Genomic DNA, 21,426 nt, shown 5'->3' on the forward strand with positions numbered 1-21,426 from the left:
AACCTGAGATTAAAGTGCCTATTTTTTTCCTTCCAAAAAAAATTATTTAAGGGTCTTGATGATATGATAAGCCTGTGAATTGGGCCTATGCTTTTCAGTCATTACTTGAACCTCTTTCTGCTTAGATTCCCAGCCTCAAGGAAGCTATGCTGGGGGAGCGGGGTGTGCAGCATCTCTAAACTTCACACTCATGCACCCAGCTGCCTTCTAACCTTGCCCACAAGTGGGTGACTTGCACACCCCAGAGTGCCTACCTCCAGAATAAAAACGCCCAACCCCTGACAACAGCATGATTCTCTCTCTTTCTCTCTCTCTCTTCCTCATCTTTTTGAAACAGGGTCTCACTATGCAGTTCAGGCTGGCCTTGAGCCCACTTTGCCACCCAGGATGGTCTTGAACTTACAACATCCTCCTACCTCAGCCTCCCAAGATTACAGACATGCGCCACCACACCTGGCCCAACAGCATGACTCTCTTGAGGGTTTGTACTCCACTGCTTCTGAGTGTATACTACTTTGGCTGTGACTACTAAACCCTTTGAGGACTCTCATTCTACAATGCTTTCCTGTGGCATCAGCAGACCTACAACCTATCCTTTGAGTGTGCAGTGGATTAACTAATGGTCAAATTGTAACACCAATCTGAACTGAGGGGGATTCTAGGTGTGGAAAGCCACCTGAGGATTGTTACCAACAGCATAAAAGCAGACCTAGAGTGGAAGATGGTGTGCTACTGATTCCCCTGGAGGAGCTTGGCATCTTGGCAGGTTTTCCTGATACAAACTTGGCTGGTCTCACGGCAGGAGCTTGGGTCCTTGATGTCACTGAGGATGGCTGCAGTTCTTTTTTGGGAAAGCGCTGGTCCTTACCTCAAGTGTTGTTTTCTGGCTCCAGTGCAGAATCACTCAGCCTGCTGGCACAGATCCTTCACCCAGCTCTCTCTGATTTTCTAGCTGCCCCTACTGGCTTTTGGGTCTTCCAGGTGCAGATCCTTGATAGACTTGCATGAGACATTGTGGGAGGGCTGTAGGTCTCCAGCTGGACCTCTGGAGGGCATTGCCATGGGCTCTAGGTCTTCTACTGGACTCCTATGGGACATTGCTGTGGGATCTAGGCCCTCAGAAGGGTTTTTAGGTCTCCAGTGTGAGGACAGATCACTTGTACTCTTCTGCATTGCATTCTTTGAGTGAATATTATAAAATAACCCTAAAAATTATATGTCCTGTATTAAAATCTTTTCCCCTGTAAACCTGACTACAATGATGTGGGGTGGCAGGGGGTGTGGTAGACCATCAGACCATGTTTTGTGAAAAGAAGAGGTGCTAGGGGCTGGGGATTTAGCTCAGTGGCATAAGCATCTGCCTTGCAAGTGTGTGGTCGTGAGTTCAATCCCCTGTACCGATAAAAAAGAAAAAGACAAAAAAAAAAAAAAAGAAAAGAAAAGAAAAGAACAGGTGCCATGTTGGGGGAGATGGGACAGACAGCTCAAGTTGTGGTTAAAAACAAACAAAACCCTGTTTAACTGTTTTGAGCAACAACAGATTGAGAAACAGTAGCTCTTAGGCCAAATTTATCTAGAGTCCATTGCCAAGTAAATTCTCATCTACTGGGTAGAAAACATTCAGTCCCCTAATCTTTAAACTTTGACAGTCAATAGTTACAAAGTTGACCAGGAAACAGAAAAACAAACTAAGGAGACCAAAGCAAATCCTGGCTGTGCTAAGACACATAGTAACCGAGTCAGTCAAAGAAAACCAACTTGTCCAATGGAAACAAGTTTGGTTTTGTCAGAAAGGTACGCTAAGCCTGTATTTAGAGTTGCCCTTCTCCTGCAAACCAGTGTGAAATGCTATTTGGTGAGAAAACCCGTTATTTATGCCAAAACCTAGAATTAGAGTTTAGTAATTACACCAAAGTTTAGAATTTTTTTAGATAAATAGAACTGAAAAAAATTTGAACACAGGGCAAGGATTAATGCTAACTTACCAGTTAAGAACATGTTTTTGTAATACAACCATTCCTCGTTTAATGACCTGTCTGCTTACTGACTTATGTTCTGTTGTACATTACAGCACTGTGTATAAGAGTTGTGCCCATAGCCACCTCTAATCCCAGAATTTGGGAGGCTGGGACAGGAGGATTGTTGCGAGTTTGAGACCAGCCTGGGCTACAAAGTGAGCTCAAGGCCAGTCTGAACTACATAGCAAGACCTTGTCTCAGAAAGACCAAAAAAAAAAAAAAAGTTGTGCAAATCCAAGTTGGAATTTTCTTTGGCCATTTCTTTGTTCTGAATATTGTACTGTAAATACTATACACAATTCCTCAACTTCATTGACCTAGCCCTAGAAACAGAAGAAGGACTATCTCTAAAGGAAAACTTTTTCACTAAGAAGATAGCTACTGTATTTCCAGCTATATGACTATGTGCAATACACAAGGTAGCAATTTTGCAAAAACAATTTAGTTTTACTGTGTATTAAGACAACAATTATGATTGACTCTGTTACACCAGGACAATTACTTTTAAAGATTAAAGCAAACTGCATACAGTAACAGTTTATTTAAACAGAATTATGTAACAAAACTATTAAAAGAGAACAGAACAGTTGTTTAAGCACAATCTAAAATTCTAAGATGTAATTTCCCTAAACAATGTCTGATAAAAGAAAATAGAGAAAAACAGTAGCAATTTTTATATCGCAGAGAAGCCAGCAAGCATTTTTAGCATTTTGTTTTGTTTTGTTTTTGTTTTTGAGACAGGATTTCCCTGTGTAGTTTAAATTGACCGTGAGCTCGCTATGTAATCTGGGCTGATCTCAAACTCATGGCAATCCTCCTGCCTCAGCATCCCAAGTGCCAGGATTACAGGCATGTGCCACCACATCTGACAACATTTTTAGCATTTCTTAAAACTATGAACATTAGACCACATAAACCAGAGGTCTCCAAACATTTCAGCACCAGGGACCAGTTTCACAAAAGACAGTTTTCCATGGGAATGGAATGCAAGCACATTACAGTGTTATTTTGGTTTATGAACTTACTTTGTTTTATGATTTTGCAGAAGATGACTGCATTTATTTTTGTGTGGGGAAAACAGCTGGAGTTGTGTTTGTCACCCGGTGGGGAGTTTGGTAACAGAAGCAAATTTTTGTCAAACACTTTTTGTTTGTGAATCAAGCAGTTTGCAAACAGAAGCATTTGTAAGCCAAGGTACTAGTGTACATTTATGGTGTACTTTATTTCTATTATTATTACACTGTAATATATAATGAAATATTATATAGCTTCCCTGATGGCATGCCTGTAATTCCAGCACTTGGGAGGCTGAGACAGGAGGATCGTTGCAGGTTCAAGAACAGCCTGAGCTACAAAGTGACTTTAAGGCCAGACCAAACTGCATAACAAGACACTGTCTCAAAATGACCAAAAGGAAAAAAAAAAAAAATACACAACCTCCCATAATGAAGGATCAAGGGGGAGCCCTGAGCTTGTTTCCCTGCAGTTATATGGGCCCATCCAGGTGGCATGGGATCCAGTGACACCCCAAATGTGTATGTCCAGTCTATTCCATAATCTTCTTTGCCTGCTGTCATTGAAAAAAGCTATCATAAAGATAGGGTACTGGATATGGAAGCATATTTTTTTTTAGTGCTTTTGACGCAATATCAAGATATTCTGCTTTGACCTTAATTCAGAACATGTAGAGATTTGAATTTGTCTCAGACATAATTTTAAGGCCATCTCAAGCAGTTGATCCTCCTCTGGCATGGACAAAGTCCATTTATCTGACTCGCTAAAAAAATGTTTCACACACCCATTCTTTCCCAGTTAAGGGCCCTTTTGTGGTTGGTAAGCAGTGCTCAGTCTTTCAAAGCTGAGATAGGTGATCATGCACCAGCTGGGAGAAAGAAGGACCAGCTTCCATCACTTTCAAAATCTCTCTTAATGTTTAAAACATGTCAAAAATCACTTATGCCCAGAAATGCAGTTTGGCTTCGAGTGTAGCCACCTTACCTACTGACTTGAACACATTTTCATTCTTCCCTGAAGTGACAGATTCAGTTCATTGAGCAAGATAAATATGTCACAGGACTAAGCAAGTTCTGTGACCCATTTGGGTCAACGGACATGTGCTGCTAGTGATGACTTTTTCTAAAAGAAATTCTGGAGCAGCTCTCATAACTCAAAATTTCTGGTTACCTTTAGAAAACCGTCTCTTTTCTCTGTCTGAGAGAAGATGTGTGCATTCATTTACCTTACAGAGCTGCACAGATAAACGAGTTAAGGACATGTATTTAATGTGGTTGATAGTTTTAATCACATTCTGCAAAATGTTGAGTTTAGGTGACATTCTCTGGCTAGTCAGCATTTCCCTATGGACAACACAGTGTGTACACTCACATTCAGAAGCGACCTCTTTGGCTCAAGTAGTGAAATCAGAAAGCCATCCAGTTGTGGTAGCCACTTCATGCCAATGTAAAATGACCATCTCAGTTTTGGTGACATGTAATCGTTCAAAGACTTGACTTCAGCTAGCAACAAAAGTGCATGTAATATATCCTCATGCACATCCTCCCAATGAATATATTGCACAAAATCTAGCACTGTTGTCTTGGACTGTACACCATGATGGTTCATTCATTCTCTCTAACAATTGTGCTTCAGTATTCTCTGTGATTTCGTTCACTCATCTAATTATGGTGCTTGTTGAAAGAGGAACACGTGCCACCTTTTGAACTGTAGCCTCTCCTAAAAATTCATAACAAATATCCCTAGCAGCAGGCAGGATCAATTCTTCATCAATAGTGTAGGGTTTCTTAGCTTTAGCCACTAAGAATGGTGCTCTCAGTGTAGATGAAGTGGTGGCCTTCAACAGGATGAAGCGATAGTCTTCAAAGATTGCTTCTATTCTGTCTGTCCATTTTTTGGTAAACTCTTCAGCCTTGCCTTTCGATACAGGGTATTGGCCTTCCATGTATAAAGCAGATTCCAGGGTTTTATGGCTTCAATAGATAGTTTATCACAACATACTATGTACAAAACCAGCTTGCAGAATGTAAATCATGTGTTGCAATGAACCTGTAATTTAATTTTCTTTTAAATGCAGTCTTCTTCTTGTTGGCAATCTTGAAGTTGTCTACTCTCTCATTATTGGGTCTTTACCTATCTTTGAGGAAGATTTCCAGTTTGTTTTTTATTCATTTTGGCTAGGGTTTACTTGCAGTGACTAAGACAAATGTGCATTTTGGGAAAGAGACATGGATGAAGGTGGTAAATAAATTACTGAGTGTGTCACACATGGACTAAAATAAGTCAGATTCTGACTCTAAGCCTGCACTAGATGCAGCTTATTTGTCATTACTAACTAATAGAGATTTGATCTGAGTCTGTAAGCAACTGATTTATTATGTCTCTATGCAATGAAACCTCTCTACTGATGTCCGGCTGTACTTACAGCCACTCCTCAATGCTAGCATCACTGCCTCAGCTCTACCTCAGATCACCAGGCACCAGATTCACTTAAGGAGACGGCAACCTAGAACCCTCACATGTGTAGTTCACAGTAGGGTTCTTGCTTCTATGAGAATATAATGCTGCTGCTGGCAGGTGGTAACTGCAGCAATGAGAAGCAGCTGTAAATACAGACAAAACTTTACTCTCTTAGCCACTCACACAGTACTGTATGGCTGGGTTCCTTACAGCCCCTGGAGTGGTACTGGACCATGGCCCTGGGGGTTGGAGACTCCCTGATATAAACAAACACACTGATAGACCACTTAAGTCATAGCTATTAGCCTTCACAGTAAAACAAAGGATTTTTAAATAAAATTTATAGTTTCTTAAATGAGTTGTTCTTTTACAAATTATCAATTTTATGATAACTTAATAATAAAAAGTATGACCCAAGTTTGTGGGAAAAGGTGGCATTTAACATTCAACATTAGGAAACTTGGAGAAGCAGCCACGGCTGAAAGAAAAAAAAAAATCCTAATTTTTAAAGGTCTATTTTATCTTCTTGATTATATTGTTTCATTTCTCACAAAAATCTTATAAACCAGCCTTCAACTATTTATTTATTCATTCATTCATTCATTCATCCTCCCATCCATTAATTGAGTTCCCAAATTCAGTTCACAATCATTAATTCAGTTCACAATCATTAATTCAGTTCACTGGTCTGTGCTGATATACTGGTTCAGGGCAGAGGAAAAGGGGCAAGACTTTGGGTCCTGCAATCTGCATTTGAAGCTTACTCCAACACTTCCGTTTACTGCATATAACCTGTAAAACACCAAATAAAAACTCCCCAAAGGATTATTTAGGAGATCACAGAAGACAAATTCATAGACAAAGTTAATACAGCAAATGTCCTTTCTTTCCTCCCTTCCACTGAAAACTAATAATTCAAATAGCTCACAGAAGGATACAAAGAATCCTGCTAAAGTAAAAGAAGTGCCTTAAAAACTAAGAAGGGGAGTGGAGACTCCCAGGAAGCAGAAGTCACAGAGATAGGAATTGCAAAAAAGGTTTATAGTAGAGAAAGGAGTACACAACACATTTGTAAGAAAGGCAAGAGTTGACTCATGGAGACTAGAAAGACAGCCTCTGAGCAGGACCCTATTCATCCATGAGAGATGCCTGTCTTAAAAGTCTGTGGGATGGTAGAAAAGACAAGGCCAGCAAAGGCATATGAGGGGAAGAAGTTTGATGTAAAGACAAACAGCCTGAGATCTGGGTTTGTTTCGATCCAAACTCTATCTTTTCAGAACTGCGTAGGCCTGTAGGCAGATTACACTGACCCTCAGAATATCTGGTTCTTACTGGTGAAAGAACTCTAAAATCATTCTTGCAGAGTTGTTGCAAGGATTAAATAAGATAAAGTATTGCGACTGGCCTGGTGCCTAGAAAGTGCTCAAGATGGTGTCTCCTTTTGGCTCAGCTCTGGAGACAGTCAGGACACAGGGTTCTGATACTTAACAGCAGTGTTGGCCAGAGGTGAGACGTTGGCTGAGTGTGCTGTTACAGTGCTTTCCAAAGGGAAAAGACACCAGGGGCATCAAAATAATTGCTCCATTAAAGAAATGACACAGATCACATTTGTAGATTTAGCATTCTGCCAACTTTCTAGGGCCAGGGTATTTATATAATTGTTGACTGGATGAAGCTCCACATGCATAATTGATTCTTAGTAAGTTCATAACCATGGCTTATTATTCCTTACAGGTTTTCTGTGAAATTGTAAATGCCAAGTATCTAAAATCTGGCCCACATTTTTACTTCTCCCCTCTTGAACATTAAGGCTTAAATTAGGGAGCAGAATACATTAAATCTAATATAGGCAATGGGATGAAATCAGAGCCAGAGTACAGACTGAGTTATTGAATTTAGATTTGAATTGAAAGACAGAGAAGACAAAGATGAGGAAGTTTTTGTGGCTTATATCTAGATGTTCTTTCAAAACTTCGTATGTTCATATAAGTGGGCCTTTAGGAACTGGATCGTGGGTATATGATACTCATCACTGGATTAGTTCACCAATGGGTTTATATCGGGGTATGATACTGGGAGGTGAAGCCTAGTGGGGAAAAGGTGAGTTACTGTGGGTGTATACTGTCAGAGTCTGTCTCCCTCTTCTTCCACTGACCCCTTTATACTTTTGCTGCCATACTATAGGCTATTTCTTCTCTGCCATGCCCCTTGACCATACTGTTCTGCCTTGGATCTAGCCAACTCTGGACTGAAACCTCTACAAACTGTAAACCAAAATAAACCTCTCCTTTAGCTTGTGAGCATTAGGTATTGTGGCTCAGTGAAAAAAAAAATAAGACAGAGAAATAGAGTCATGGCTGTGATGATACCTGACCATGTGGTTAAGAAACATTTGGAACTGGCTTGTGGGAAGATTTTGGAAAGGTTTGAAGTGGCTGGCTGAAGAGGGAGACTTATAATGCTATTATGCTTGGTGGGAGATTCTGGTCAGAGATTAGAAGGCTAGAATGCTAACAAGTGCAGCCACCAAAGGCCAGACGCAGAAGGTCTCGGCTGGCAACCAGGACTACACTGGAAATTTAATTCCAGACCAGGTGTGTCATATTCCAGCAGAAAATTTGTCTATGTTTTGCTCCTGCCCTGAGATATTGCACAAGACGGATATCAAGGACAGTGGAGTAATGAATCTGATAGAAGAAATTTTAAGGTAGCCTAAAATTGAGGCTAGTATTGGGGGATTTTAGCTGGCTCCACCTTAAAAATCAAGAGCAAATGTCCCAGCAGAATGATTCACAAAGTTTTGAGTTGAATCGGAAAGGAAGCTCCTATAAAGTTGGGGCATGCAAAGATGGAACAGAAGGGAGCTTATCTGTTGAAAAGATTAGCACTAAAAAGTCATGTACTTTGGAACAGGATAATACAGAAGTTGGCCTGAGTTTATTATAGAAACCAGCACAGCCCCCCTTTAAAGACTCAAAATTGCAAAGCTGAAAAACTACTTTGATAAGAAAGTGCTGGGCATCGTGCTTCAGAATGGAAGCAACCTTGGGAAAAGGAATTAATTCCTCAGAATTTAGTTCACCATATTCAGTCATCCAGGCTCTCAGAGGTATCTTCAACCACTGTTAAGATACCAAAGGGCTCAGCTACTGCTCCAGCTGTTGGCAGGTCTTGGCATCATCCATGTGGTGCACACGTTCCAAATGCAACAGTTGTGGGGTCAGGAAGGCTTCCACCCAGGCTTAATAAGATGGCCTGAAGGGTCAGGTGCTGTGTTCCTAAGTGGGCAGTGTGTGCAGCTGTGAGTGTGAAGCTGAAAGTGCACTGGTGATCTCAGAAAGTCGGAGAGCCAGGAACACGGACCATCTGAGGAAAGCCACAAGGAGTGAGCAAAGCCAGCTCCAGAGTGAGCTGTGAGGACTATAACCACTCGCAGTGATGGGGCCACTCAAATCCTTTGTGCAGCCTGTGCACAGAGAGTTCTGGGAAGGCAGGCACCAGGACACCTCTGAATCCTTGGGGTGGCATAAATGTTCTTCACAGTTTTGAAGTACTAGGAACAAATTTTCTATCAGTTAGAATTCCCATGTACAACAGAAAAGCCATAGTTAACCATGACTAAAATAAGTTAGAAGTTTGTTTCTTGCTTATGCAAAAGAAATCTAAAGTTAAGTAATCTCTGACTGCTTGACAACTTCACGCTTGGCAGGAACATGGGCTCCTATATTTCTATTCTGCTTTCCTTAATGCCTGGTTTCCATTTGGTAGGTTGCCTTGAAGCCCAAGATAGTTGCTGGAGCTCCAACTCTGACAGCCATATTATATTCCAGGCAGCAGGAAGAAATGGGGTTGAAGAGCAAAATATGTATTTCTCTCTGTGCTAGCTCCATTTAGCAGGTTGTAGAAGTCCTACCCCACACCTCTCTTTATTATCTCACAAGAATGAACTTAGTCCATCTACCTGCAAGGGCAGATGGAGAATGTAGACATTTTTGTGCATTTATTGCCTCCCCACAGTCAGATTTCTGTCAAGAAAAAGGGAAGAACAAATGCCTAGTGTGAACCAACACCCACACCTTGTAAATGCTCTCTGTTCAATATTCCTGGTGGGCCAGAATCTAAAGTCTGAAAACTTCTGGATGGTGTGTAGAACTCAGTATATATATTTGTTAATGGATCACTGAACTATTGGTTCTTCTTCTCCATCTCAGGCTGTTCCTTCTCAGTCTCTTTTGCTGTTTCCACCTCAATTCTTAGTCTTTCAAATATTTGGGAAGGCAACAAGTGAGTGCAGATAGATAAGACCTCTTCCCTGCTCATGTCCAGATGCCAAGTGATTTCACACAGCCCAGCATTGGCTATATTTATAAATACTCTCAAACCTGTGCTCCCAGGCTGACTTCCCTGTGAGTTCTCTGTCCATAGGTGCAGCAGGTCAATCCACATCTCCATGGAGCGTCAGGGACACCCCCACCCACCTCTTACCAGCTTACCATGTTTCTGATATCCTGCTCCTCCTGAAATCCTCACCATCTCAGGAGGGCACAGCTCAGTCCTGCCCCTGCTCAAATGAAAAAATCTCAGCATTGTTTTTGCATTGTGCACATCACAGCCATCTGGAAGCCCTGATGAGTCTGAGCACTTCTTAGCACTCCACTGCCACACACAGACTGAGCCAGGCTGCCTTTCTTTCTCCTCTGGCTTTTTATGGTGGCCTCTGTACTTCCCCTGCCCCACCATCTACCTTGCCTACTGGAGTCCATTCCACACAGCAGCTGGGGGATCTATTAAAACACAACCTCCTATGGCTCGCCACCTTCCAAATCCTGCAGTAGCTCACACCTCCAACTGACATCTCCAAACCTTTCCAAACTCCTCCCACAAACAAGTTCCAGAAGCTTCTATCACATGGTCAGGTACCCACACATGTCCTTGCATAGCCAAGTGGGATGCTTTCTGCGAAGTGCTTAAAGTCCACAGCCTTTGTTCATTAATATGTTGATTTCAAAAAGTCTATCAAACATACATCCAATATGTCCCAGGCACAATACTAGGAGCTGAGTAGATCCAGAGGGAGAGGAGACACAGAGGTGAGGAATATAAAGTCCTTATCATTAAATATAGCACAAAAGCTGTAACATAAAGAATGCCACAGAGATTCAAGTTAAAATGCCATGGCAAAGACAAGGAAGGGAAAAGTGATTGGGAGGTAAGAGTCACACTGGGGCTTTGGGAGAGGGAGTAGATTGACATCCCAAGACCTGACATGGAGAAACAACAGGTACAGATTCAAGAAAAGAAGAGGACCCCCAACAAGTGGTATCATACATAGCTTACATAGAAACAGTAAAGAGAAGGTGGGAAGAGATAAAAAGACCAGGAGGTAGGGCAAGAGGCTGTGTACTGGCTGATAGCTGGTTATCTGTCCTGCCAGCTCTTCTGCTACTGATGACGCCCAGCTACATCACACTATGAAAAGTCACCACCTGAAAAACCAAGCATCTGAACAGCTCATCTGTTAACGTTTATGCACAGTAAGAGTTACTGCAATGAGATATCTTTATGCATCAGTTTAATTACATTTAAAAAACCTGATGTAGCCAGGTATAGTGCCACAGCACTCCAGAGACTGAAGGAAGAGGTTCATGAATTTAGGACCAATCTGTACTACATAGCAAGAGTGATATCAAAAATCCAATCAGCCTGCCCTGTGTGCCTGCCACCACTGGAAGTCTTGCCTCCTACAGGCAAGCAGTGCAACGGGGAGAAACAACCAGATCCACTCCTGTGTGTCTGTCACCGTCTGGATGCTTGCTTCCTCAGGTAATCAGTGTAGCAGGGAGAAAAAGCCAATTATGCCCCATGTGCCTGCAGGCCACCATTGGAGGTGCTGGCTTCCTGCAGGCAGCCAGCACAGGCAGGAAAATCGAACAAACACATCCTTGCATGTCTGCTATCACTGGGGGAGCCGGGGGAGCCACACAGGCTGACAGAAGTAGCCCTGCCATCATGTACCCATGGTCATCAGAGAAGCTGCACAGGTCTGGAGAAGCCTGCCCCGTGCGTGCCCCACTACCTCCCTAGGAACCTTGATTTGGAGAAACACAGGTGTCTCGTCCATTCCCCTACACTGCACAGGAGCAGCCAATGTGGGAAGCACCTGGGGTTCCAAAACCAACCAATGTGGGAAGCACTTGGGGTTCCAAAACCAACTTGTTGGCAGGAACCCAGGAGAATGTCAAGACAAAGACGAAAAAGGCCATCTCAGACCTTCAGCCCACACAGAACAAGTCTGGGAGATACAATCAGGGAAGAAAATGGAAGTCACACTGCTGAAATCTCTGAGAGGAGGGAAACTGAAGTAAAGAAACAACTTCGGGGCTGGGGATTTAGCTCAGCGGCATAAATGCCTGCCTTGCAAGCAGGCAGTCGTGAGTTTAATCCCCGGTACAGGTAAAAACAAAACAAAACAAAAAAAGAAACAATTTCACGAGGCTGCAAAAGTAATCAGATCAGAAAAAATATCTTAGGTAAAAGAAGAAATCACAAACAATGAAAGCATTGCTGAGCAGAGCATATCTAAATAAGACATAGATTTTAAAAAGAGGAGCACAGGAAAATGATGAAAACCTTGAATGAACAATACAGAAAGGAATTACAATGCATGCGACAGATTCAAGGAGATATGCAGGAAATTAAAAAGTCGGTTGAAAGCTGGCAAAGCCACGTGAAAGAGACTGATGACAGACTTTCAGACCTGGAAGACAGAATGGCAGCTAGTGATTGTGAAAGGAAAGATGGCTTAAAAATAACAGGGAACCAGAAAATAATTCGACAGCTGAAAGGCAATACAAAGAAAAGTAATTTAGGAGTGGTGTCAGTGAAAAAGGGGGGCCACCACATAAATTACATAAAAGAATATTTACAGAACTAATAGCAAAAACTTTCCAAACATGGGAAAAGGACTTGGCATACAGATAAGTGAGGTATATAGGACTCCAACTAGCCATAACCAAAATAAATCTACACCCAGACATATGATAATATCTGAGAAATTCGGCACAAGAACAGAGTACTAAAGGCTATTAGAGAAAAGCAACAGATCACCTATAAAGGAAAACCCATCAGAATCATGCCCGTCTTCTCAACACAAACCCTCAAGGAGTCAAAGAGAGCTTGGAGTGAAGTGTTTTGTATCTTGAAAGAAAACAAGTTCCAACCCAGATTGATGTATCCTGCAAAACTATCTTTCGAAATTGATGGAAAAATAAGATACTTCTATGACAAAGAACAGCTGAAGGAATTCAGGACTACCAAACCAACCCTCCAGAGAGTACTGAAGGATATTCTAGAGAGAGATAAAAATGACCACGGTTACAGCAATAGCAGCAGAGAGATCACTAAACAAATAAAGGGGCAAAGTGGTAGGCCAGCAGGAACACAGTGTGTTGGAGATGAGCCAATGCTTGCTGGTTGTAATTATTAATATAGATGACCTCTATTCACCAATAAAAAGAAACACAGCTACTCAGCTATAAAGAAGGATAATCTCGAGGCTCTTATAGATAAATGGATGCAACTTGAGATCATGCTCATGAGTGAAATGGTGCAGATCATACAGGTGATAAGTGTGTTATCTCCTAGCATAAAAAAGTGAAGGAATTAAGCCAGGGATTTAACTCAGCAGCTCAAGCACTTGCCTGGTAAGTGAGAGGTTGTGATTTTGATCTCTGGTACCAAAACAAAACAGAATAAAACAAAAAGGAGTTAGTGGGATCCAAAATGTACAGTAGATATTATGAAAGTGACAGAGCATTTAAAAAGGGAAGGTGGTAGCCATTGTTAATTTCCTATCTTGATTTGAATGTCTATATTGTTTTCATAGTTTTGCTAGGTTTGGTTTTATTCTTTCTTGTTCTGTTTGATCTTACTGTGTCTGATGGCATGGGCAGCTATTTTGAAGATAATAGAATGTATTATGGTAGCCATTGTTGATTTCCTATTATCTGATATTGAAGTCTGTAACTTTTCTGTCATTGTTCTGTTCTGATTAGCTTTATTCTGTTTTGTTTGGTTTAGTCTTATTCTCTTTAAAATAAAAAAATCAAGCCAAACCAAGCCCAAACAAAATCAAATACCTGATGTTGAATGAACAAAACAATTTGCAAATAGAGTACAATCACATTTTTGTACATTGTAATATTTTACAAAGCAATACTGTAAAGCATATGCTGCTTATATATAATTGCTTATATTGTATAGATATTAAAACACTATGATACATATACACATTACGTAACAGGATAAAAAATTATTTTGAACTTACAACCTTGTGCTTGCCAGGCAGGCACTTGTGCTGCTGAGCTAAGTCTTCAGCCCAACAAAATATTTTGAGATGGGGCTGGGGATTTAGCTCAGCGGCATAAGCACCTGCCTTGCAAACAGGCGGTCGTGAGTTCAATCCCTGGTACCGATAAAAAAAATTAACAATAAAAGGATCAAGGTACCAGGAAGACACCTGTGTATACATCAGACAACAGGCCTCATGCTATGTGAAGTAAAAACTATCAAGTTGAGAGGAAAAACCGATAAATCCACAAATTGTAGTTGAAGACATCAACACACTCTGATCAGTGGCTGATACAGCTAAGTATAGTACAAGGTGCAAAATCAGCAAACATATCAAAGAACCAGACTGCACAATCAACCATCAGGCTCTAAATGGCTCCATCCAATACAAGAATGGACAGTTTTCACCTGAAGTCATCAAATGGGTCACATCTGGGAGATAAAACTTTGCCAAATTTAAAAAAAAAAATTGAAATCATACAATGTATTCTCTGAGCACTGTGGGCTCAAACTAGAAAACAAAAAACAGAAAGGTAATCAGAAAATCTCCAACCACATGGGAATTAAGTAACACACTGCTTTGATTTACTGAGGATTGAACCAACAGTCTTCACACTGAGGTGTATCCTAGCCCTTTTTATGTTTTATTTTGAGACAGGGTCTTGCTAAGTTGTCCAGGCAGGTTCTTTCTGCTTCAGCCTCCCAGAGTGCTGAGATTACAGGCACGTGCCATCAGGCCTGGCTAAAAATATACTTCTTAAAAACACTTGGGTCCAAAAAGAACTGCTAAAGGAAATAATAAATTTTTATTTTATCTTTAGGGATAAAGCAGCAAAGTTTAATGAAGTTCAATTAGGTGATTAGATGCTCAGAATGAGTGGGATTGTGCAGATGGAAAGGAAAATGGCACAAGAGCTGGATGCACTGGGTTTAAGAATTTAAAATGTTGTACCAGGTCTAGAACGCCTCCCACGGGGGTTTTTAGAGCATGATTGACAGGATGCTGAGTCATGTCAGCTCGATGTATTGCACAGGTTCTTTCCCATAAGTCACTCAGTTATAATTGAATGTATGAATGTTGTCCATATACATGAACCTTTTCTCTCATTGCTTAGACAAAATGCCTGATGCTCAAAGCGAAGCAAGGAAAGGTTTCTTTATCTTACAGTTTTTTGAAGGTTTCAGTCCATATTCAGCTGGTTCTAAGGCAGGGTACCGTGGCTGAGGAACAGCAGGTCATGGCAACTGCAAGCAACAAAAGAGAGAGGGCAAAAAGGGGGAAAGCACCCCTCCTCTCTACTATATTGTATACCAGTTACCCACCCTGGGGAGGGACAGCACTCATGCCACCAATCCCATTGCCAGACAATGAACCAATCACAAACTCTAGATTCAGCTGAGTCCATGATTGCATGAGGCTTGGGGGGCCATCCAAACACAAACCATAACTAGCTCTGAGTGAATAAAAATTATTATAGGCCACGCTGGGTAATCTTAACTCCTAGTATAGAGATATCTTTAGGAAATGACTACTTTTTCGGAGATGTCTTCTGGGCATAGCCAGCTTTTGGCTTTTGATCTGTCCCAAGGTCCTGTCTCTTAAATTTATTAGGGATGAGAGGTTGCTCCCTGTTTGGCCTAGCACCCAGTTCTTTGGTACTGGACTGTGTACTATTTGTGATGCCCAGACAATCTCAGTATTGGTAGACAAGGAGGAACAATTGATCATGGCAACTGTGTTGCCTTGGCTGAAGTAGGACAATCAATAATAATAATGATGAAGAATCTGGTGTGCATTCATCTTAGTTTGGGACTCTGGACTCTTTCAAGGCAGGTCCAGGAGTCTTTGTCTATCTAAGCTCTGCCTCTATGTAGTTGACCTTTGAACAAAAGTTGGGAGTAGTTGACCCTAGGACATTGCCCAGATTCAGGGGAGTATGGTCCTATAACCCCAACTGTACTATCTGTTTTTCCCCCAAGAGGCATGTTCCCCCAGAATCTTTAATGCTGAGGATGTAATGTCTATCTCCTATAAGATGCTTACTGCTAAATAGGAGCAATGATTCTGCTTATGGAGACCATGGAACTCTCACTCTGCCCCAGCCCCAAGAGTCCTTGGGCTTTGACCTTTGGCTTGCATCATCAATTTAATGGTTATTAAACAAGAAGAAAACAAATTAAACTAAGAGATTAAGTATGCATGGTCCAAATAGTAAGGCTATCAAAAGGATCAATAAAGACCACATCAAGTGAAGTCCTGGTAGCTAAAGGAGGTGAATGGACTTGGTTATTAGGGGCCTTATTGATCTCTGGGGCCATATAAACTAAGATGCCTGTTCTTGTCCTGTTTGCCAGAAGACATAGGAAGGAATTAGTGCCGTACAGGAAGAAACGTCCCTGACTTTCAGGACAAAAATTATTTTCAATAGTAAACATATGAGTGACTTGATTGTTTTCATTTTTTTTCCAGACAGATAAAGTCCCTGCAAAGTATAGCTTCAATCAAAAGCTGAAAGACTCCATTGGATCCCTCTGGTGTAGCTCTGGTAGTTCTATTTTCCAAATGTGTAAGAAAATTTGTATTACCCACTATTACTCATTCAGTTGAGTTTTCATAAGTGGGCACGAGCAAATGGTCACTGATCATGAGTTGAGAGCAATCTTCTCATGGGGCATAAAAGTACAATTTGAGAGTCTTCCTTGACAATATCTCTTGCCCTTCTATTTCCTAACCCTTATGTATCCAGAAATGGCTTCCATGAGACTATCACCAGGTTTCTAAGGGGCATGACTTGGATTATGGCACAGGCCAGTGGAGGGTTTACATTTAGGATCAGTTTGCAAAGGAATCTTTCAATGCACCTAAATCCTGACTTTGGCCCTGGTCTTGAGTTATCTTTATATAGAAGGGTGTCAGGAACCTAAGCTACATGTGAGTGGATATTTGGCCACAAATGGATGGTTTTGAGGAAGAAACCAATTAAGACTACTTTGATGGGACTGGAGGAGGGAAAGAGCTCTCCTTGTTAAGGTACCCTGGTCATATCACGGATCTGGAAACCATACAGGCTATCTAAGGACACTAACGGAAAGGGATGCCCTCCTCGATATTGAGGCCCAATATCAATAGCTCAAAGTTGAGCTGAGACGGGCACAGCAAGTCGGGGGGAAGTCTTTGTGCAGGGGCCACACAGGCTACCTTTGTATAGATATATCAAAATATCACGTGTTATGCCAAAAGTATGTCCAACTCTGTTGTATTGACTTTTTAAAAAGTCACAAAAGTTCAGGATGCAGCAGAATTTGTTGTAGATAGAAAAGCTAACTTCTTCTTAAGATGCTATTTGTTTCAATGCCAAAAAGAGGATTGCTTTGGTGTTTACCAGTTGGCAAATGTTCCATACTTTCTCCCTTTTGTGAGAAGACCAGATTGTCTGGAGATTTACACGTGGCTGGCCTGACAGTGTCCCTTGTGCCTCCTTTCAACATTTCTCTGTAGTGCAGGGAAGTGAATCCAGTGGTTCATGTATGCCAGGCAAGCACTTTACCATAACATAATGTCTTACTGACCATCCTGTAAGAGAGACATGGTAGCTTCAAATTGTATATAGATGCACACTTGGGGTGGAGAAAATTTCTGTGTTTGCTTTTTCTTTTTCACACAGGAGATATATAAGAACTATTGGTAAATTGAAATTCTTTATAATATCATTTGTCTGAGAGTGTACAAAGCACAGTGAATAATGTACATTCTATTAAATGACTGAAGGAAAACATATTCACTGCACCCAAATGTGTGAATGTTAAGCAATTTTAAGAAGCAAACTGATAGCACCAAAGACACTTCCGTTAGCAGTGAGGAAGGTTCTCAAGGAACTAAGAAGAAAAGCACAATAATCTAGGAGCAGGAAAAGGAAAAAGGCAGGAGCAGTAATTGGTGAAAATGAAAATAGAGAGATCTGTAAAACAAAAAAATAGGGCTCTTGAAAAGTATTCAAATAGATGTAAATCTCGTAAGACCAATGCAAGGAAGAACGAGTCAAGGCAGAGATTGCTGACCCCAGAATGAAATAAGGGATATCACTACAGCTTTTGTGGCTCTTCCCTTGCAATGGTAGTAAAGAGATTATCATGAACAATGTCACTGCGAAAAACTGGACAACCAAGAAATAGACCAGTTCCTCAAAACCCATAAGCTACCAAAATTACCAAAATAAAACTGACAACATGACTAGCACTATAAATGCCAAGGAAATAGAATTAAGAAATAGAATACAAATAGAAATAGAACTGATAAGATTAGTACTATAAACATCAAAGAAAGAGAATTAAACATGGTTGTGTGTGCTATAATCCCAGCACCTGGGAGGCTGAGGCAGGAGGATCACCATGAGTTCAAGGCCAACCTGGGATACAGAGGGTGGTATGCTGTCTAAAAAAGAAGGAAAGAAAAAAAAGAAATAGAATTAATCACTTAAAAGCTCGCCCTAAAAAATACCCAGGCCTGGATAGTTTCACTGAAGAATTTTAACAAGCATTTAAAGAAGAATCTATACTACAACATGTAGTTTCTTCAAGATAATAAAAAAGGAACAACTATTCCCAATTTATTTTAAGATATTAATATCATTCTGACAGCCAAGATCAGACAAAAACAAAAGCAAGGAAGAGAAAGGGGGTCGGAGTGGAGGGAGAAAACTATAGACCAATATTTCCATCACACTAGATATAAAAGTCCTCAACAATATATTAACAAACAGAATTTGTCAACACATAAAAATAGTTATATAGCATGACTGTGTTCGATTACTTCCTGGTATACAATTTAAAAATAATAACTTGTATTGGGGACCACAAATTCACAATGGCTAATTTTGCATTCTTCCTTAAGGGATAAATGGAGGTTTGGGATTATAGTATCACCCTTTCAAGACTTGCCATTAACTTTTGGGATGGGCCACCATCTTGTACCCACTAAGACTAAATTAAATCTGCTAAAATGAAAAAGAACACTCCAGAGTAGGATCCTTCTTAGCATAAGATCATCTCCACCCTCTTGAGTCGTCCCAGGTTTATCCACTGCCTGCCGTGTCACGGACTTTTGAGTATTCTGCCAGCCTGGAGTCTTCCACTAGCCCCTGATATCTTGTATACACCCACTGCACTGTACACACTCAGTAAATAGTGGCTGCTTTGGAGCACCTGGGTCTTTGCCCATCCTGAAATAAATATTGACTTCCCCTCCCCATCATGCATTACTAATTTGCCTCTGTTTCTTATTTTATCCTTTGTCATACCCCTCATCAGGCAGTTGGAGATCTTGGCCAGGTCCCTGATAAAACTGGGCTTTATCAAAATTAATCTTTTGTGCTTTGTGAAAGACCATGTGAAGAGAACGAGAAGATAAATTATGTGCTAGAAGAAAATATTTGTAAATCAGTACCCAACAAGTAACTCGTGAATAGAATATTAAAGAACTCTCAAATCTCAAACATAAACACAAAATCAAAATATCCAATTAGAAAATGGGCAAACAACATGAACAGACATTTTATTGAAAAAGATGTATAATGAGAAGCCAGCATATGAAATGATGTCCCACATCGCTAGCCATTAGAGAAATGCAAACTAAAGACAAAACAGGATGTCATTAGATACCTGTCAGAATGGCAGAGATAAACAGAGACAAGGAAGGTTGGCAAGGAAAGGAAGAATAACTCATATTTGCCAGTGGGAATGTAAAATGATACCACCACTCTGGAAAGCAATTTGGCAGTTTCTTTAAAAAATGAAATATGCATCCTTCGTATCACCCAGCAGTTGCACGACTGGGCATTTAACCCAGAAAAAAGAAAACTGCTCTGACAAAAAGCTGCACACAGCTGTTCATATTGACTTTATCTGTGGAGGCCTTATACTGAAAATAATCTAGAGTTCCTTCCACAGAGGATTAAACTATCACATCCATACAATGTAAAACCGCTCAGCAAAAAAAAAAAAGAAACAAATTATTGACCCATGCAATAGCTGGAGTCAATATCCTGCAAAGTATATTAAGTGAAAAAATGCAATTCCTAAAAATTATACACTGTATAATTTTATTTATAGAATGGCTTTTAAATGATAAAAGATTAGAAATCGAAGGGAGAATAGCAAACATAAACTAATAAAAAAAGGAGCAACAACCCCAATAAAAAAACCCCATACAAACTGGAAACATCCAAGACCAATGGATTGTATCAATGTCAATGTCTTGGTTCTAATGTTATAGTACTGGAGAGTTTGCAAAATATTACCATTGGGGAAATTAGGTAAAATGTGTATGAACACTTTAGGTATTATTTCTTTCAACTGCGTGTGAGCCTACAATGATCTCAAGAAAAATTTCAATGAAAAAAATCTTAGGTGAAATGTACTGCCTCTCTTGGTGTGCTCTTACACATAACAAGATTGGAGCTCAGATGGTTTTATAAGAACAGACCCCATGCTCTCTGAAGTCTTTCAGTGTTTAGGAAAATGAGAATCTGCCCACTTCATTGTACTGGACTAGTGTTAATACTAAAAGTTCACACGGAATTTGGTATACAAAGAGATTCTTACCAATGAGGGCTCTCTTGCCGAGGCAGAGAACAGGGCTCTATTCCAGTTGCTGCGGCCCGGCTCCTTCCCAACTTCCTGCCTCTTTCGTTTCCTGCTCCCTGCATCCAATTACATCCCAGGGCTTGCAGCTCACTCCTTGGAAATCAGTGCTGCAATCCCAGGGAGGTCAATCAGTATGGACAATTTATATGGCTTTATGCATCAGCTGAAATGCATTTCATTAACAACAAAAAGAAAAGAGAAAAAGGAAAATCACACCCATTGCACAAACCTAATTATTATGAATTAGGGCTGTGAAAAATCCCAACCAATACAGCAAGCTGAAATCAATTTAAAGCAATCATGCAGATGCTATGAAGATGAGTTCATCTCTGGGGGTTCGCAAGGCCTAAGTGCAGAAGAGAATGTATTACTATGACATGGCCTATCGGCAGGTCCAGTAAGAATACCCTATGATAACCATCTCTTAGACGTTAAAAAAAGGAACATTCATTTCTAATTCTTTTTGAAAACCACTTTACCAATAGTAGGATACATCCTTTGCTTGGTAGAATTTGGGGTGAGGAGATACCTGGTATCTTAAGGACACGCTCTGAAGCTCAGGAAGCTTCATCTTCAGAGATCACATAAGGCTAGTGGGCCGGGTCTGGGGTGGGCAGAGCATTTGGTCCGTGTGCTTGGAAGGGCACTGATGAGGGTCAGACATCTGTTCCCGTTCAGCAGGGGCGGCTCTTGGAAGAGAGACCTGACATTGGCTTGAGCTGTTGATGGTAAAAGAGAAATCGGTATTGGCTTCAAGGTAGAGAAGTTGAATGAATGAGCAATGTTACACTCAGAGATGGAGCAAGGGAGGAGGACCAGGCTTGGCAAGCCTGGAAGAAAGCCTCTGTCTCTTTCCATTCTTCCAGAGCCCCCAGGAGGGGACGGGAATGCGGTGACATACCACCTCTTCAGAGGACTTCTTGACTCAAGGTCTTCGACTATC

The sequence above is a fragment of the Cavia porcellus genome, unplaced genomic scaffold, assembly GCF_034190915.1.
Source record: "Cavia porcellus strain 051 isolate PalLab524CR breed Dunkin Hartley unplaced genomic scaffold, mCavPor4.1 scaffold_6, whole genome shotgun sequence".
Classification (NCBI taxonomy): Eukaryota; Metazoa; Chordata; class Mammalia; order Rodentia; family Caviidae; genus Cavia; species Cavia porcellus.